Here is an 18113-nt window from a genome sequence, read left to right on the forward strand (position 1 = left end):
TATTATATTATTCAAAATAGAACAATTACAACTAGTTATGGTTAGTTACCCTCAAAATGAAGTCACGACGAATGATTGAGTTTAATAACAATTATTTTACCGTTATATTGTGCTTAACGCAAAGAATGCATTCTGAAATTGTATCCTTCGGTTGATTACGAAGAAATGACAAATAAAGAATAATATATTAGAAATATAAAGAATTATATAAAGAAATGACGAAATGAAGCATAATATATTAGATAATTTAACAAATTTAACAAATACGCTTTACCGAAACGTTTAAATTCCCTATGGTGGATAGCACACGACTTTAGAGTTTGATCTCCTCCAAGCAATGTACTTTATTAACATTTAGTAGATATACAGTTTTCAAAGGATTTAAAGGTATCTATTAATTTATTATTTCCGACTGAATCTACGCCAAATTTTCCACGTATGTGAATAACTTTCACAATTTTGAATTTCGACATTTTTGTCTCCATGAAAACTTTTCGAAATTTTGTTCTACGTTATTAATCCTAATCCTGTTCCACAACCTTTGAAACCAAATGCAATATCGCCGGTCTCTATATCGGTCGAAACGCTGTGTACATTCAAATTGAATACCAGCCACGTTAAATACCCAAGTTGTCGAGTTTAATAAACTTTCTCACCGAACTCCAAGTTCGATTATTTTCTTGGATCCATTACCGCAACCAACGAAACTATTCGTCGATAAACAAAGCCGTGCACGAAGAAGAATCGCGATCAAACGTCTTCAAACATTCTCAAACAACGTCAAATTGTGCCCCCAAGTAACTAATCTCGTGAACGTTTCCTTCCCCGGAAAGGTTTTCCAACAAAAATCCTATTTGCTTCTTGGAACGCGCTTTTAAAATTCCATTAGTCCTCGTTAAAATCTCTCCGAGCGCGAGTGACACACGGACAAACCACCGACTTTCAGTAACCCTCGAAGAACTCCCGATTCCATTGGTTATCCTATGTGCGTGTAAAAGTAACGAAACTTTTCGCTCGCGTATACATTTAAATCGAAACCCTTGTTGCCGGGGGCAGAATTTTCAATCACGGCTCAATCTAGTCGATTCGCCTCCCTTTCACTCGCTCTTCAACCGAACTCGGCCCTCGCCACCCTCTTGTAACCCAAAACTCTTTCCTTTTCTTTCTTACGCAATCCTCGACTCGACCCTTGGGAAGAGGTCGTTGAGGTTTGGCCGGGTTTAACTGATCGGAAAATACGCTTTTTACCAAGTTAAGGAAGACAGATATTTCTATATGGGTCCATAATCTTCCACTCTTTCTTTTGGCGGATAAATCGAGAGAACGAGGAGCGTGCAGTAGTTACGGATAAACTATTGAACGTTTTGTTATTACTGGGGATTACCAATGTCTAAAAATCGAAAAATGTGTGAAAAAATCAGTGATTTGCATTCAGAAGGCTGCCTTTCTATCAAATTCTATTCTTCGTGGATTAAATCGTTACAGTTAACTTTACACAGACGAGAAATAATTCTACAACAATTTTTATGTTCTTTCTTGAAACACGAATGTATATGTGCACTAAAGTTCAAGTTTTAAATTACTTTTTATATTAAATCTTAAAAACTACACGGAAAGCGACGTTTCAAATGCGAATATTCATTTCAAACATAAAACTCATTTTGAACACTGGGTTAAACATTTGCGATATCATATTGCGCGAAAATATTAATATTGAAACGTATCGAAGGTTGACGTACTCGTACATAGCATGGTAATTAATAATTGGTATTTTAATTGTAAAACAAATAAAAGAAACGTTAAAAATGTGGAAGTCAGTACGAAAAGGAATAGTGCTTTTTCTGAATTTATTAGTGGTCTCTATTACGAGGTTGCAGTCGGTGGTGGTGAAAAAAGCTGTGAGAATTGTGTTGTAAATTCAGATTATAATACACAGTTTATTATAATACGCAGTATAATGATTGTAGATACAAGAATATAAAGAAACCTATAGCGATACAACTTGGTGTGAACAACGATAGTGTCTTGGCTTTAAACTGAAAAACCTAAAGCAAAATGGTCAAACTTTTGATCGTGTAAAAGACGACTCTTTGACACTAATACAATGGTAGTCCTTAAAACTAACGTCAGCCATTAGCTAACGATGTCTGACACGTCTGAAGATATCGGTGCATTCGTTCCAACAAATGGAATTGATAGTCATCCAGTGATGAATGTAAGAAATACAGTCGAACTTGAACCTACAGTCTTGTATCTACAAAAATGTTATTAACTTATCTCGAAGACATGAGATAAGTTATGTTTTCTTATGTAGAGTTCTACGTAAACGTTACGATTCTAATATATTCATAATTTTTGTAACGTAGGACAAACCGAATGTTCTTCCAAATGCTCTATACTGTCTACCTATTAGTCCAATATTTATAACATGGTAACCCTGGACACGAATTATTGTACTTCCAAGAAATAATTGAGGCGAGCTGGGTAGATTAAATCTTTCCTCAATTTCGAGAGATTGGCAGTGCGACTTGAATGCGAAATAATCGGTTCCCTCTGATTTCGTATAATGGCGTATTGCCGTGTATTACTCGATAATCGAGTGCAGGTGTACAGTGCATAATAAAGACATCATTATACACAATTTAATATCATAGCAGAGAATTCGTTGTGTACGATTCGTTACTCTTTAATTGTCGCATAATGTATTATCGTATATCATTCAGCGATTCATTTTTACAATTATGTTTCATTGTTCGATTATATTTAATACTCGAATTGTATATCGTGTCCTAAAAATAAAGAAAAGATGGGAGGAAGTAGCAAATTAAACGCTAAATCTTCAGAATGTTTTAATCTATTATTTAATTAATAAATAATTAATACTGTTTGAAAGATAAAATGGAAAAAATAATTTAACGAATATTTTAAGAAATACCGACAGGTTAAACCACATTACGATATTTATTAAACGTTGAACTTCGTAAAAGGACAGTTGATAAATCACTGAGAATATATATCCGAAGGATGATACAGGATGTTCTTGTATTATAGATGTCGATTTTCCTGTCACCTCTGTGCTTCGCAGAAAAATGCATATGCCAGATTGAATACAGGTTTTTCATGATTTATCTCCTTCGCAGCATACAACGTCAATTTTGACAAAATTTGAGAAATATTTGCACAATCTATTTAGATAGTAATATATTCCTCTGCGATATCATGTTCAATGAAATATTCCATCATTTTTCCTATTATAAATTGATTTTGCGAAATTTCTCGAATTATACGAAAATGAAATTCCAAATATTGTAAATGACAGATAAAGCTTTATTTTTGAAGAATTGAAACTGACTAGACGGGCGAATGCAAGAATGCATCGAATAGTTGCATCATCTACTTACAACCTGCATTGTCAATCGAACAAGACACGTTCCCTTCAATCTCAAACCACAAAACTGTTATAATGTAGACGAAGGTCTAATTAAGGACACTCATCTATATATTAATATTTTTTTTCAAACCAAAGCAATGATAGCTATTCGCAAGAATAAATAAAAGTTCATACTCCCCCAAATTATCTACTGTTGCAGTGAGAAATCTTAACACTTTACCGACCAGATGAGATTGAACTTCACTTCTTACTGATCACTCGGTTGTAAATACAGTGACTCCAAAAATTATTCATACGCTATATTACAAGGAAATTCTTCTTGTCTGTAAGACTGATTTTAATGAAAGTTTTTACACAATCGTACGTACATAGAGAAATTTTTCGTCCCCAGGAAATTCCTTTAAGAAGTAGAAAACACATCTCGAAGGTTTTAATGTTTCTTTGTTTTTTTCTATGTTTAAGGCAATTTTTCTTGAGACTTTTTTGCAACAGAACGATAGCGCACCAAGAGTCGAATATTTTCATACGATAAGTTTTACTCTTTTTTGCACTATTACGAAGTTGTGTTTGAAAAACCCGATCATTGGAGAGCTTGTAACGACTTTCATTTTCTTCATAACTTTGTAACAGTGTGAAATAGGACAAAAATTTCTTTACAAAAGATATTCAGTTTTTAGCGTTCTATCGTTCAACTGTGAAAAAAGTCCACCAAAAGAAAATTATATCAAAAGAATGAAGAAACAATGAATTTTCAAGTCTTGATTTTATTCTCTAGAGAATATTTTTTATTCACAAAAAATGATACCATATGCGGCCCAGAATGCTTTACATCCACACAAACTTTCACTAAAATCAGACTCGTAGGTTAAGGGAATTTCCTTATAAGATACATACTGTACATTCTACCAGCTCTGGTACGTCTTACAATTGGACACTCATTGCTTTTATGCTTTATTTTAAGCATAAAGAATTTCTACAGGCAATCTTTACGCCTTACTTTAGGCACAAAGAATTTCTATAGGCATTCTTTATACCCACAGAAATGTTAAACCAAACTTTCGAATATTCCTATTACGTAATGTTCAGTTTTTGTTATTATAGAGTAATAAAACAAGGGTAAACAAACGTTGATGGTAAAGAGCCAAGTAATACGCTACCGATTATTTCCTGTAACAATTCCAGCTTTCCAGTTTTACGTCAAATGCGTAGTTCCGTAATTTCTAAACCCAAATCTCCTTTAGTATAATAAGACATTGAGAGTATCCCAACAATATACCGTATACACGCTAAAGCGGGTCAGAGAAGCGGGTTAGTTTTGAATCCACGTGCGTCGGCGAATACCCTGTCCGAGCAACTTTTTACCTCCCTCGGTTCTGTCGACCGAGGTTAAGGGGTAGAAGAATTACTACGGGATCAAAAGAAGTCGAGGGTTTAATTTCAAAGGTTAGCTGCTGGCCAGGGGCCTCCTCTCGAGGCTTCCTGCTATCCGAATCCACCTCAAGCTACTTCAGAAGACTTGAAACTCACCTTCACAGGCTCCGCGAAAAGGACAGTGAGAGCGAGCGAGTGAACCACCGAGAAAGGAACGAGCAAAAGAGAGGTAACCCGTGGAAAAGAAATGGGAAGACAGTCGGTGGAATATGGCTTCAACGGAAACCTCGTAAAGCTGCTGCTTATACGTGCTCCGGCTCTCTAAAGTTCGAGTAACGATAAGAAACGACGATAAATAGAAGTAAATTCCAGAGACAGGTGAGAGAGCCCACCATGGAATCCTCGTAAAATAAACCTGGAACGATCTGCGTTTTATTGGAATTCAGCGGCGGTGCTTGTTTCGATACTTAACTGCAATGTTTGACTTCTCGTGGTATCCTTCCGTTTAAGGCGCTGATAAAATGCAATATTCCAGGAAAAATGTACCAAGCTACGTGAAACCTACCGGGAATATTAAATCGTTCGCATAAAGATCATTGTGTCCTAGTCTGGCTAAGATTCGTTCATCGCGTTAGACGTTACGTTCGTCGCCCCGGAAGTTACCAAGACGAAGCGTAGTAACCTTTTCCCTGTGTATCGAAGATGAGATGCACGTGCACTGGGAGTTTTCAAAACGAGTTTGAGATCCCAATTCGGAAGTTCTGGCCAGAGCGAGCAATTTCGAAGAAGAGCCTACGAAATGAGACACTCGAGATGTCGAGGGTGAAACGACGCGCCACGCGAGTGGCTGTCGATCGCAGAAGAAGAGGCTTAATTGCCCGGCGTTTCCCTTACTTGCAAGGGCAGGTTAGGTGGCTCGATGCAGCCCACGAGAATCGCGCTCTTATGGAGCAAACAAGGTTGACTTCGAGTGCCGTTCAACCACTCCCAGCAACGACCTCGAGGACCTCTTCGTGCCTGGACAACGTGTTCTAACATTTCCACTTTCCTCGCTACGCTTCGTCTCCCTTTTCGTACCTAGGTACGACTTCGTATTCGGACTACTTGGACCCAGCTGGTAATTTTTCTTCGAACGTTGGTCTAATCGCGATTGGAATCTTTCATCGAACGTTGCGAAGGACATTTATAAAGTTACGTTCCTACGTACACGTTCGGAGAGCATCTGACTCGTCGCCTAGAGGAATGTTTTCTTTTGCAAACGTCTTCTTTCTCGTTTTGATTTTTGTCAAGTCGGTAGTTTTGAGAATACGCATCCGGAACGGGATGAAATGTTGCTAAATAACGGGGATGTAGAATTTTTACCAAAGCGATACACAGTGGAAATTACGTGCCTTGTGGTCATGGAAATAAGGTCGCACAATATTCTACCTACTGTTACTACCTTGCGTAAAACCATATCCGATGATGTGGTAAGCAAACAAATGAACGCGCAAGTTCTAGAAAATAGGGAAACTACATAAATTGTAGTTCGTGTTACGCAGTGGTAATACCGCAACCAATGAAACTTCATCGTAGCATGACCACTACGATAACTTTGGACTTTCGGGAAATATTTTTTTATTAATATAACCTCGAAAATATTGGTTACAATTATTATAGTTTTTTTATATTGAAAAAAGTCTCTTTGGAGACAAATTTGTTTGTTACTATCGCTTTCAATAATTGGATAGAAAACAACAGCTAGAACTCGGTCTTCTAGTTAGCAGTAGTAAATCAATTTAGTTGGTCGCGGAAACTCACAGGTTCCGCACAGTTAATTTTACAAACAATTAGGTTTGTCCGTCAATTCCAAATTAGAATATAAAGCACTCGGGTTTCAATTAGCAAAAATAGCAACATCCGGTTAATCTTAGAAATAAACAGGCTCCATCGATCTTCCGATGACTCGAAATGAAGTTACGTAGCGATCTAACCCTAAGAATTGTAGAGTTCTTCGAGAAGCTTCCACACCACCTTTTTGGGTAACGAATTAACAAATACTGCATCGAAATCTTAACACGATAAGTTCCTGAAAAGCTTCTCACTTGGAAAAATAATATTCTACGTTCAAATGCAATTGCTGTTAAGAATATAAAGAAGATCGGATTGTAGCACCTAAACATCCCCATTTTAACTAGATTAAAATATGGAAGAAAAAGTAATGTAAATTGTAGCCTAGTGACTATATTATTTTGTATTATATTGTAACAAATACTGCATCGAAATCTTAACACGGTAAGTTCCTGAAAAGCTTCTCATTTGGAAAAACAATATTCTACGTTTAAATGCAATTGCTGTTAAGAATATCAAGAAGATCGAATTGTAGCACCTAAACATCCCTATTTTAACTAGATTAAAATATGGAAGAAAAAGTAATGTAAATTGTAGTCCAGTGACTATATTATTTTTCATATCAACTGATTCAGATTGACTCTGAAACAAATGTCAGTGTCTAAGTAAAGATTACAAGTGATTGTCACCTATCGAGGACCCTTAAAAGTAATTTTGACTTATTTGGTATTTTTGTGTGTTGAACGGAAGGACTACAGATCAGACAACACGTAGTGTTGTACTTCACATATAAGAACGTCACACTTTTTGAGAACCAATGTAATCGATGTACAAAGTTATACCATGTCATTGTGTCTCGTGATTCAATTATTATTTTCTGTGTCTCCCTCTACGTTAAATCCTTTTTGCACTTTCATTGGCTCACGTTCGAATTAAATACTGTTAGGACAGTATTTAGGTTACAATAGGTTAAATCCTTTACAATATTCGTGCAATACAACTTTGCTGTTCGACATACGGATTTGCCTTTCATCCCCCAAACACGATAAAAATTCCCTTCCGTTTTTCCTCTTTCTCGCCTCTCTCTGGCTCGTCTTCGGCTTCCAGCCACCCTCGTCAAGAATATGTCTTCCTTCATCCGAGCCGATAATTGGACATAATGGAGGCAATTCGCGGAAAATCGCTTGTAGGAAATGGGCACCGTGACCTCCTCCCATCGGCTGATAACGAGGGAGGATGCGCTCCGCCGACCGGAAGTCAACACTCCAATTCCGTTGGAAAACGCTCTGGCACGGAGAACTCTCGATGTTTTTTTTTTAAATATTTCATGTTACGTGGAACACATTTACGGGTTTCATACTTTCACGCTAACTAGGACAGGAACAACAGCACGACTGGTACGATACTTTATGTAAGAAAAAGAATATTCTTCGAAATGATCGCGACAACTGGCAACGAAAACATATAATTGCTTAGAATTTCGTTCTATATTTATGATACAAAAGGATAAATTTACACGAATTCATTTTTCAAAGTCGTACATTACAATTTAAAAATGATGTACTGCTGACGCTAATATTTTTAAAAACTAAGCTGATTTATTCGCACGTTATTCAATCTTATGAAATCGTAACAATGTTTCGCAACTAAAACTTCACACAACCGATTATATAAAATTATTTATAATCGCGATCATAAACCGTGTGAAAGTAATTCCATACGGATTTTTTTTTTAATTGTTATTCCTACATTACAATTTATTCGAACATTATTCAATCTTACGAAATCTTGACAAAGTTTCGCAATGAAAACTTCACAGTACTGCTGACTGTCCAAGATTATTCATAATCGCGATCACAAACCGTGCAAAAGTAATTCTGCATAGTAGCAAAAACAATGAATGCGTTCTAGGTAATTCGAGTTTTCTGTAACTAGAAATGTCGGGGTCCACGGTTCTAAAGCGTTTTATCGCGCCAATAATCTTTATATCATTGTTAATAAACGAGCCCGTGAGGTCTTAGCGGCTGCTGTAAATGAGGAAAACCCTTGGCAATGGTTGGAATCCATTATGCGGTCATACCTGCTCGTTAAAGGAGACATCAGCCTCACAGACCCGCCATTACGAGTTCCAAATCACGTTAAAATATTTCTCGTGATAAACATGTGACGATTATTTAACCGATCTACTTAAGTACGTCGTTTACTTGCGCCCTTCGTTACAGCTGCGCGAAAAATTGTGTTTTCTTATACTGTTTGTAACTGTATAGGGTTGCTACGAAGGTTTCTTAAATGTCGTCATTAAACTAAAATATCATACTTAATATTTAAATAATTTCTTAATAGCCAAAGAATGCCACATTAACCATTTCTATAATACTTTAATGTAATGTAAAATTCTTTCAAGTATTTTCTTTTTTACAAACGATTTCAAAACTTGCACGAGTTACTAATGATGGTAATAAAAAATATAATTTTTCAAGAAATTCATTTCGGATACATTGCAACGAAACGAAACTATTTTTGAATTCGAAATTCTAGCAATTTGAGAGATATTGAAAATTAACTTTTATAGAAGTTGTTCCATTATCGGTGGCACCAAATTTAAGAATCGTTTCAGTATTAAACGACAACGATAAAAGTTAATATAAATACATACTTTAATCGTAGTTGGATTTGTTAATTAATCGAAATGAGAAATTTAAGAAACCCAAATCTCCAAATTTTAATTCTCGCATTATTTGGACCGTTTGAAAAAATTCTAAATTTTAATAGAATGTTGTGCATTCAATCCTACACAATTGATTATCTTGTACATGGTAACCTTCAAAAGTAACGTAAAGCGTGGAAACAAAATATAATTAGTTCAAATGTAACAAAAGATAATACGAATTAGTGCGAATGAGACAAAAATTTTCTTCCTCGTAATATCGCGAAAATTCCATTATAAGGTTTTAAGAGATAATCAAAAGACAATATTTAACATTGATAAAGTAAACAAAATAAAGTTTCGGATGTTTCTTAGTTATTCTTCAAGTGTATTCACACTTTTAATTTCATCATCGAGAATATTAAATAAAAAAAGATAAATCGTAAATATCCCACTAAAATAGCTTTAATAAGCTATTAAATATCTCCAAATAAAAGTCCCGGAGGAATAAATTTTAAATGCTTAATTAATATCTATCGTCAAAGTTAAAATTCCAAACACTTGAAGTACTTAAAAATCGTAACACGTGGAAGTAACCGAAAGCTAAAATTTATGCGATTAAGGGTTGTTTGATTCTGCTATTGTAATAAAAATCAGCTGTCCTATTATTCGCAGAGAACCAGACCAGATGTAGTCTACGGAGAAAAGTTTCCCATCAATATTGACCTGTTTGTCCTGTTTTATCCTGTCCTGTGCACTCTACACCACCTTTCGGATTCTGCACTTACGTATCCCTTGCCTATTGTTATCCCGCTTCAATAGAAATTTCGTTAACGCGATCGAAAATCTGTCTGACATCCGATTCATCGAATTCTCTGCTAATGGTGTTACATAACACATCTTGTTACGATATTGTTCGTAGGTCTCCATTGTTTATTACAATGTAGGATGTTCCAGAATTGAAAAGCAAATAATGTCGATAAAATAATAATCCGTCGTTATTATAGCAGAAATAGTATACAATAAAAATCGCAGGTTTAAATATAATTTGATACGTAGAAGCATAAATAAATGTATGGTTATAGTATAAGACGGGAAAAAAGAACTTACAAATAGAGATTACAGGACAGAAACGATATGGATTAAATGTTAAATATTTATTAGAGAAAAGAGGTAAACTCGTGGTCGAAAAATGCTTTACTGAAATGTTATATAAAAATAATATTAAATGTTAGAAATAATCTCGCGCCTATAGATCGCCACGAACGGAGAATTATTTAAACAAAAAGGTCTATAAGCAAGGTAGCTACAGTTGAAGCTACATTTAATAATAATTACTTATTATTTGTCTTTGTTTTCACTCATGGAACATGTTGATGTAATTTCAAGTTTAGTTCTGGAACATCCTGTAAGTTATACTGTCGATGAATATTGTTTCGAATAGTATTTACTGTTTTTCACAAGGACATTTTATTCATAGACATCACGTGACCACTATACTTCGTAACGTTGACGACTATGTACGTTCCGTCGAATCTAACTCCATATTGTACATTAATTTAATATACAAATATAATTACGATACGAAAACTCTTAATAATTTATGCGCTAATTTCATTAGTGCGTAAAAATATGTAGCAACCATATTGTCACATCGTTATTAAAAATTATCAGTATAAAACGAGAATGATACGCTAAATAATGCAAGCCAAGCACGAGCTGAAATAATTTTCTTTGTCGATTTATTTCCTCAAAAATATTCAAAATAACGTCGTTGTTTCGAAACATACCATTTGATCTACGATTCGAATGAATCAACGGAAAGTAATTCTTTAAATGGTTACGGGTAACGAAACACAAAAATTACCACGATATTGATAATAATGAGAAAAACATCTAACATTTGACAAGACGTCGGGACAGAATCTGAACCGCCTTTTGCCGTAAGTTTCGCTTTTCAGGCTATTGCGCATGCCCATAGATCTTTCAAAAGTCGACAGTTAAATATTACCGACGAACAAGAAAAAAAACCACGTGTCACACGAAACGCTCTTCGAACCCGGCAGATTTTTCAATTGCAGAATCGCGGCATTGTTCGCGGCGGATCCGAAATCAGCTGATAAATATACATAACTGACGGCGCGAAGCAACTGACGCCTGCGTGGCTGGTCGATGTCACGACACTGCTCGGGTCACTTCGGCACAACTCGGTTTCGCTCGGACATCACTGCTACTCGCATAGGCGGAGGAGGACGCTTTTCGCGGGAAAAATGAATCGAATATTGCAGAATTCAAAACACTAATCGCTACACATCAGTTATTTATGAATTATATTATGTTCATTGACACGATGCCGTTCAAATGTTTACAACGAAACATTTTTCCATTTAACATGTGATTACAATTGAATAGGCATTTATGTGAGTTCAAAACATTGCTATCGGTTTCAAAACATACACATTTCGTACTTCCTATCGTTTCTATACGAACCGAGAATACTGCGCTGACTTTATAGGGTTATTTGAAATTTAACAGAGCTCTATCAATTTTGTCGAAGATGCTGATTCGAAAGTCAAGTTTGTAAAAAATTTTTATAAAGTTAAACACAAAATAAGTGTCGCACTAGAAGACACCTTACAAAAATTCGTGCGACGATGAATGTGTTAATATATGATCATTCAAATATAAAGAATACTATGTATAAACTATATAGAAAGTTTTATCGGTAAGATAAAACTCAGAATGAATTTTTTAATTTTTACCCCGAAAGTGAAACTGGAGTGCATTAATAAATTAAACTAAATTCAATTTGTCTGTTTCAAGTTAAATGTAAACAATGTCTATAAAGTTACACGATGGAACGTACACTAGAAAATTGAAATCAATACAGATAAAATTCCAAAGAATAACATTTTATAAAATGACATTTATATAAAAATGTATGGGAAAATCATACGGGTGCCGTTAACACGAAATAGAATTTTTATAAAATTAACTTAGCAAACGATACTATAAAGTGATTCTTTGGGTGGAGATTCCACTTTACGTGTGGAGAGAAAAAATAGGGGGGTAGTCGAACGTTACAGTGGGGATAAGTGGTCGCTCGGTGACCTTCAGCGACCAGTTTGTTTTGTTACCGAAACTACAATCACGTTCAATTTCGTTTCATCGTTCGATAAGAAATGGCGCTATTAGGTTCGTCGTTTATTTTTCTAAAGATGATGCTACTGATCGTGAATGTATGAAGTTTCATGCAGATCTGTCGACTCATTCGTATATTTACAGTTGTTCGAAGTTAAATTGTTACAGTATTATTTTTATAATGGCAAAAAACGACAAAACTTCTCGAACAACGTAGTAAATGAGTTAAATAGGAACACGTGTCACGGCGCAACAGGCTGCGCGGTGGTCTTATCCCCATTAGAATTCCAAGTAGGTTCCAGCTCTCGTCTCTGACTAACACGTTTCCCAGCACACCACCCCTCCACTTCCTATTCCCCTACTCCTGATTCTTTTTCTCTTCTTACCCTCCGGTGACGTAACTTCTGCCCTTCGGGCACGTTTTCATCCCCGGCCACCGACAGGAAACCCAGATTCCTTTCTTTCGAGAGCAGACGAAAGCACCAACATCGCGGTTGAGCTTCCAGATAAGCGCATGCCGTGTCGCTCCGCGACGAATGCACTCGAGTGCATCCGAGGAAAGTGTAGAGAGAAGTTCGGAGTGTCTCTCTTTCGAGGAGATAAAAAATATTTTTCTCGTGCCACACGGTTATTTCGTTCCTCGCGAAATAGGCGCATCGGATCGTCCAAGTTGTGTTCTTCTACCGGTCTTTTAGGCTCTTTACGGCGATTATCACCAGGCAAACGGTTCTGCTTTGAATGGTTTTCGAAAAATGAAATCTGAGAATAGGAAAGTAGAATTGACGAAATTACTTTCTTCGGATCGTTTGAAACGAGTTTGATACACAAATCGTAATACGCATGAACGAAATATTAAAATAATTTACAAAGAACGACTAGTTAACATTATTACTCCAACTACGTTAAGAATAGTTTGAAGTTACACTGTTTTTGCGGTTTGAATTCTTTATGAAAATGGCCCTTTTAAAGCAAAACTATCGATTTATGTCTTCGAATTAGAAAAGTCGGGAAATCGAAACAGAGAACTTTACTAATTATTCTTCAATTTACAGATGTGAATCAACAATTTCTCCTGGAAAAGACCCCCTCGATGAAGAACGAGAAAGAAACATAAATTGTTATGTTCTCTATAATATTATTTCTAACCGTATATAGAAATTTTTGGCAACATGTTTCATGACGACTAAACCACTTATCGCAAGATATCATTTCTGAAAAGATACATTATTTTTCACAACTTATCATCCTTGCTTAAGTAATTATAGTACGTTTAAAAGTATCCACAAGATTTATATTCAAAATTTAATTTCTATCAATTTTCTCTTTATGCACAATATAACGATCATAAATAATATATTGATGTATTGTTTGTTTTTATTTGTTTTTCCAATCTTATATTTCATTTTTTTATCCTTCGTTTCGTTGAAATGAATAAACTCAAATTTCTACATATTACAATCCAGCTTTTAAATGAAACATACCATGTAACAGGAAACTGAGGTCTACATAATTTAAATGAGAACAATTTTGATGCAAGATCCACGATTTTCCACTAAATCGAATAAATTGTAGCTAAAATTGCAAATTTATACGGGGTTTTTCAATTGTCGATATTGCAGTAAAATTTTCAATAAATGTCGATTTTCCGACATTTGTCCTTTATTTTGAAAATAGCTACCAATATTAATAATAAAAAAAAAAACAGTAAATATTAACAAGGAAAATTATACTCTTATTTTATCGAGGATAAAAATAAATACAAATAAATGAAATTCAATACAAAACACGAACAATACAAAATATACTGAGTAAAAATTATTTATTTTTCAGCTCGTTCAGATCTTTTCGTTCAGAATATTTTTAATTCGTTTTCTCTTATTATTTCTGCCCAAAATATCTTTTCTTTTGTGTCAAAAATTTCGATTTATCGCGATAATTGCTATGCAGCAACTCAAATCGAACAATCGAATAAACCGTTAGATAACAATGAGCGTGTTTAAAAAAATGTACAAATTTAGGCACAGTTACACGTGACTCGTCAAAGGTCCATTCGCACCAGAAATGTTACATATTATTTGTCGACAATGATATTATAAATGTTATTAATATTCCTAATTACTCGGTATAAATGTTGAATTGCCAGTGAAAAATGAAAAGGAACCTTTCACCGTTCACCGACATTACGATCCCTAATTACGGAGAAAAATTTCAAGGAAATTTTCGCCAATTACTGCATTTCGATTCCCAATAATAATCGTGGCTGGAAAAGGGGAAGACAAGTGATGCTTTTGTTTTTCAATTATCCATGGTAGAGGACATAGTAGATGCAGTGGAATACTACGAATGAACAGCGATCGAGTAGAGCGATGGAACGTTAAAAGGAAAAAGCAGAGAAGTCACGTGTTCGTTTAATTGGTCGTCGCGAAAACAGGCCGAAAAAAAGGACGAGAAACTGAACTGAAAGGGAAAAATCGAGGACGAAAGTCAATCAAAGAAATAGCGCAGCGAATATAAATACCCAGAAGGAATGGAAAAGAGAAAAATGGCACGGATGTGGGATAAATTTCGTCGATAACGTGTATCAATTTCAGCGTTAACGTCATTGTCGGTTCGCAATAAATAACAGGGTAGAAAATAACGCATTAAACACGCTATATTTTTACTTTTATCTCAATTTCCCGCCGTCTAATAAAATAGCCGACGAACACAGAGAACCGGGTGTCTCAGCGTTCCAACGTATGCACGATCGTGTAAAAACGAGTTGCTACCATTTCTCATCCCGCTCTGCGACAGCAACACGTTCCTTTTAGAGAGACCCACCCCCTTCTCGTGTTTCGATTTCGATGAATACACGGTCGTGGGTATCGATTTCGATAGGTCACTTGTACTTTTTACATATTTCCCTCGCCTCTCGTTTCGCCTTTTCGCTCGACGAACTCTCGACGATCTCTGCACGCCAACATTTTCGATACCACCACCCGCCGTGCCTGTTTTAACATCAACAATCTCTCGTCGAGTCGGTAAATTAACACAGTCGAGTGTCTCCCAAACGGTGGACCCGTGCTGCACGAGCGAAAAAAGAGTAACGACAATGAAACGAGAAACGGGGTTGATTGATTTGGCGGACACGATGGTTAAGGGTTGTTTCGACCGATTTATTTTTCACGGCGCAGTGTGAGAAAGCGATCCGCGCTCGTGTTTCTATGTCCTTTCGAATTTGTCAGCAGGAAAAATGTGCCGGTTTTTTGGGAAATCGTGCAGGTACTGCTTGAAAGCAAAAAGAATTTATCGAAGCTTGTAACAGCTGCAATTCGATGCAAAGGGTAAGAAAAACAAAAATAAGGAACGTCGCGAAACGGATTTATCGAGAAAATAAACTTTTAATGATACATCAGTCCTTTGGCGAAGACACAAAGTTCGATGAACTCGACTGTATTATTCATAATGCTATGTTGATTCTCTAATTAGACAGCGGGGAAAAAGGAGCAACCCGTTAATTTTGTTAGATTATTCTAATTTTCTTTTGTGCTAACAAGATTTCAATCAGTACATCGAATCTTCAACGTTACTTCATGCGGATATTTCTAGTTTGCAGTCAGAGATGAACGACGTCATTTAATGAAATGTTTCATAATGAACAAATAAAATTACACACCGTAAAATCATTACAAATGGACATTCCTTGCTTTTCCAATATGTAATTTAAGAGTTTCACGATACGGGAAATTATAGAGGAAATATTTTTTTTCACCGAATTAATTTTCCAGCGAATCACTAAGAATTGTTGGCTCGAAGTATTTCATAAAAAAGTATATTTCACTGAAACATCTGGGTTTTCAATCGCTTCCAAATTGTGATAATAAATATTGCGACAATAATACATATTGATACTTTACTCGATTTTGCACAGTTTAAAAATTGTTTCAAAGTTGATACTTCTCGCAGCAATACGAAAATGCATTTCGCTCGATTTTCTCATATTTCCTTGTATTTTTGACGATTTTTTTTAAGACGATGAACATCTGCTTCAATCGTGCTTCCATTTTCTTTGCTGTATTTTGGTTTCAATAAAGAAGCAACTCCGATAAAACAAAGTGACTATGGAAAAAGCGAACAAAAAGCGAAACAACAACACTGACCGACGTCGACAAATATTTTCCTGAAAGTGCATCAAAGCCGCGGGATGCAGCTGGGAACAATGGTTTCACCCTCGGTATCGCGGCAAAAACACGCACAGTTGCCAAAACTATGGCGTCAAGTGTATATCGACTGATGCGAAACGATTGTTTTTCTTTTGCATAATTAAAAAAAGCTTCTTTGTATTTCCCGATCGATAAATAAAAACGTGTAACGCGATTGAGACAAAATTGAAAAATTTCCTGACAAAAAAAAATTTTAACACTCCCTGGATCGCATTTCGACTATTAAAAGGGAATTTTTCGAATATGCGCGAGTATGTTTATTAACGTGATTGTTTTCAATGAAACATTACATTCTCATTTTGAACAAAATCGGTTTCTGGATAATCATGATTCTTTTTCGTAGTTCTTAGTTTTTCTGATATATATATATATTCCTTACTTTGTAAAATGTATTGCAAATATTTTAACCGATTCTTGAAGAGGATTAAATTTTATACACAAAAGTTGAACAAACTTTTCTTTTATAATAAATAAAAGAGTAAATGAAATATTATCTCACTCGAGTCCAGTGTCTAAGTGGCACAACATGAAAAGGATAGCTAGGTAAAATTTATTTACAAAAAATTAATTATTCTTGGATTGGTAACTCTAGGCTATTTAAAATACGATTAAAAATAAAAAATAAACTTTTTAAAATGTATCCTTCCTCATTTTGATTCTAATTTTTCAGACTTTTTAATGCAGAAAATATTCTCTATTAAAGTCTTAAATTCTTTTGCGTCTATATTTCTAAAACAAGAAATTCTAAACGGGAAATTTCATTGGATATCTCTTTCATTTATGTTACTCGATCCGAGCTTGCAATAGTAGATGAGTTATTAGTGCAATTAAAGGATGGGAATGAATAGGTAGAAGCAGCAGTTTTAGAAAAAGGTAGAATTAATTGTTGTTATTAAAGAACAGTGATTCTACACTTTGGCATTCTTCGAAAATACTTTAAGACGTCACTTTTTCTCAACTAATCATCCAAGCAGTAAGAATCGAAATACAGTAGAACCTTCGTCGCATGCAACGTCAATACTTGCATGAAAACACGATTTATTGTATTTTGACGATAAGTGGAATGACTCTCGGAATGGTCGCTTGGCAACAATTAAAATTCGAGATAAAATTCATAAAACATTCAGTACAGGTGATATAGATTACCTCGATAAAACACATATTTCAATATTTGCAAGAATTTTTAGCATAAATAAATTTCCATTAATTTTTGTGCACGATTGAAATTAATTCTGCGCCAATATTAAGTTCCTTTTTTCGTTATACAACAGATACAGATTTTTTTGCACGAATGCTATTCGTTTAAATAATATTATGTTAATCGTCGATGAATAAAAAGTATGTTTAGAAAACTTTACCGTATACTTTATTTTAAAAAACCAAGCATTGTTTAAGATTCAATGTCTTCAGTGAACCTTCAGTGAACTTGTTTTGACATTTATCTTCTATAAATTACCATGCGTGAAACGCGTGGCGTTTCTTACACATGAATTACACATAAATGAAATTTATGTGTAAACATAATTTCACA

At 35.1% G+C, this 18113-nt stretch overlaps 1 protein-coding gene across 5 annotated transcripts in view; it reads right to left on the bottom strand.

Annotated features, from left to right (window-relative positions):
* Heph (polypyrimidine tract-binding protein 1 heph) overlaps positions 1-18113 on the bottom strand; it is a 739001-nt gene that overhangs the window by 175468 nt on the left and 545420 nt on the right. The gene's annotated exons all lie outside the window — the stretch shown is intronic.

Source organism: Ptiloglossa arizonensis, chromosome 2 (assembly GCF_051014685.1).
Source record: "Ptiloglossa arizonensis isolate GNS036 chromosome 2, iyPtiAriz1_principal, whole genome shotgun sequence".
NCBI classification, from domain to species: domain Eukaryota; kingdom Metazoa; phylum Arthropoda; class Insecta; order Hymenoptera; family Colletidae; genus Ptiloglossa; species Ptiloglossa arizonensis.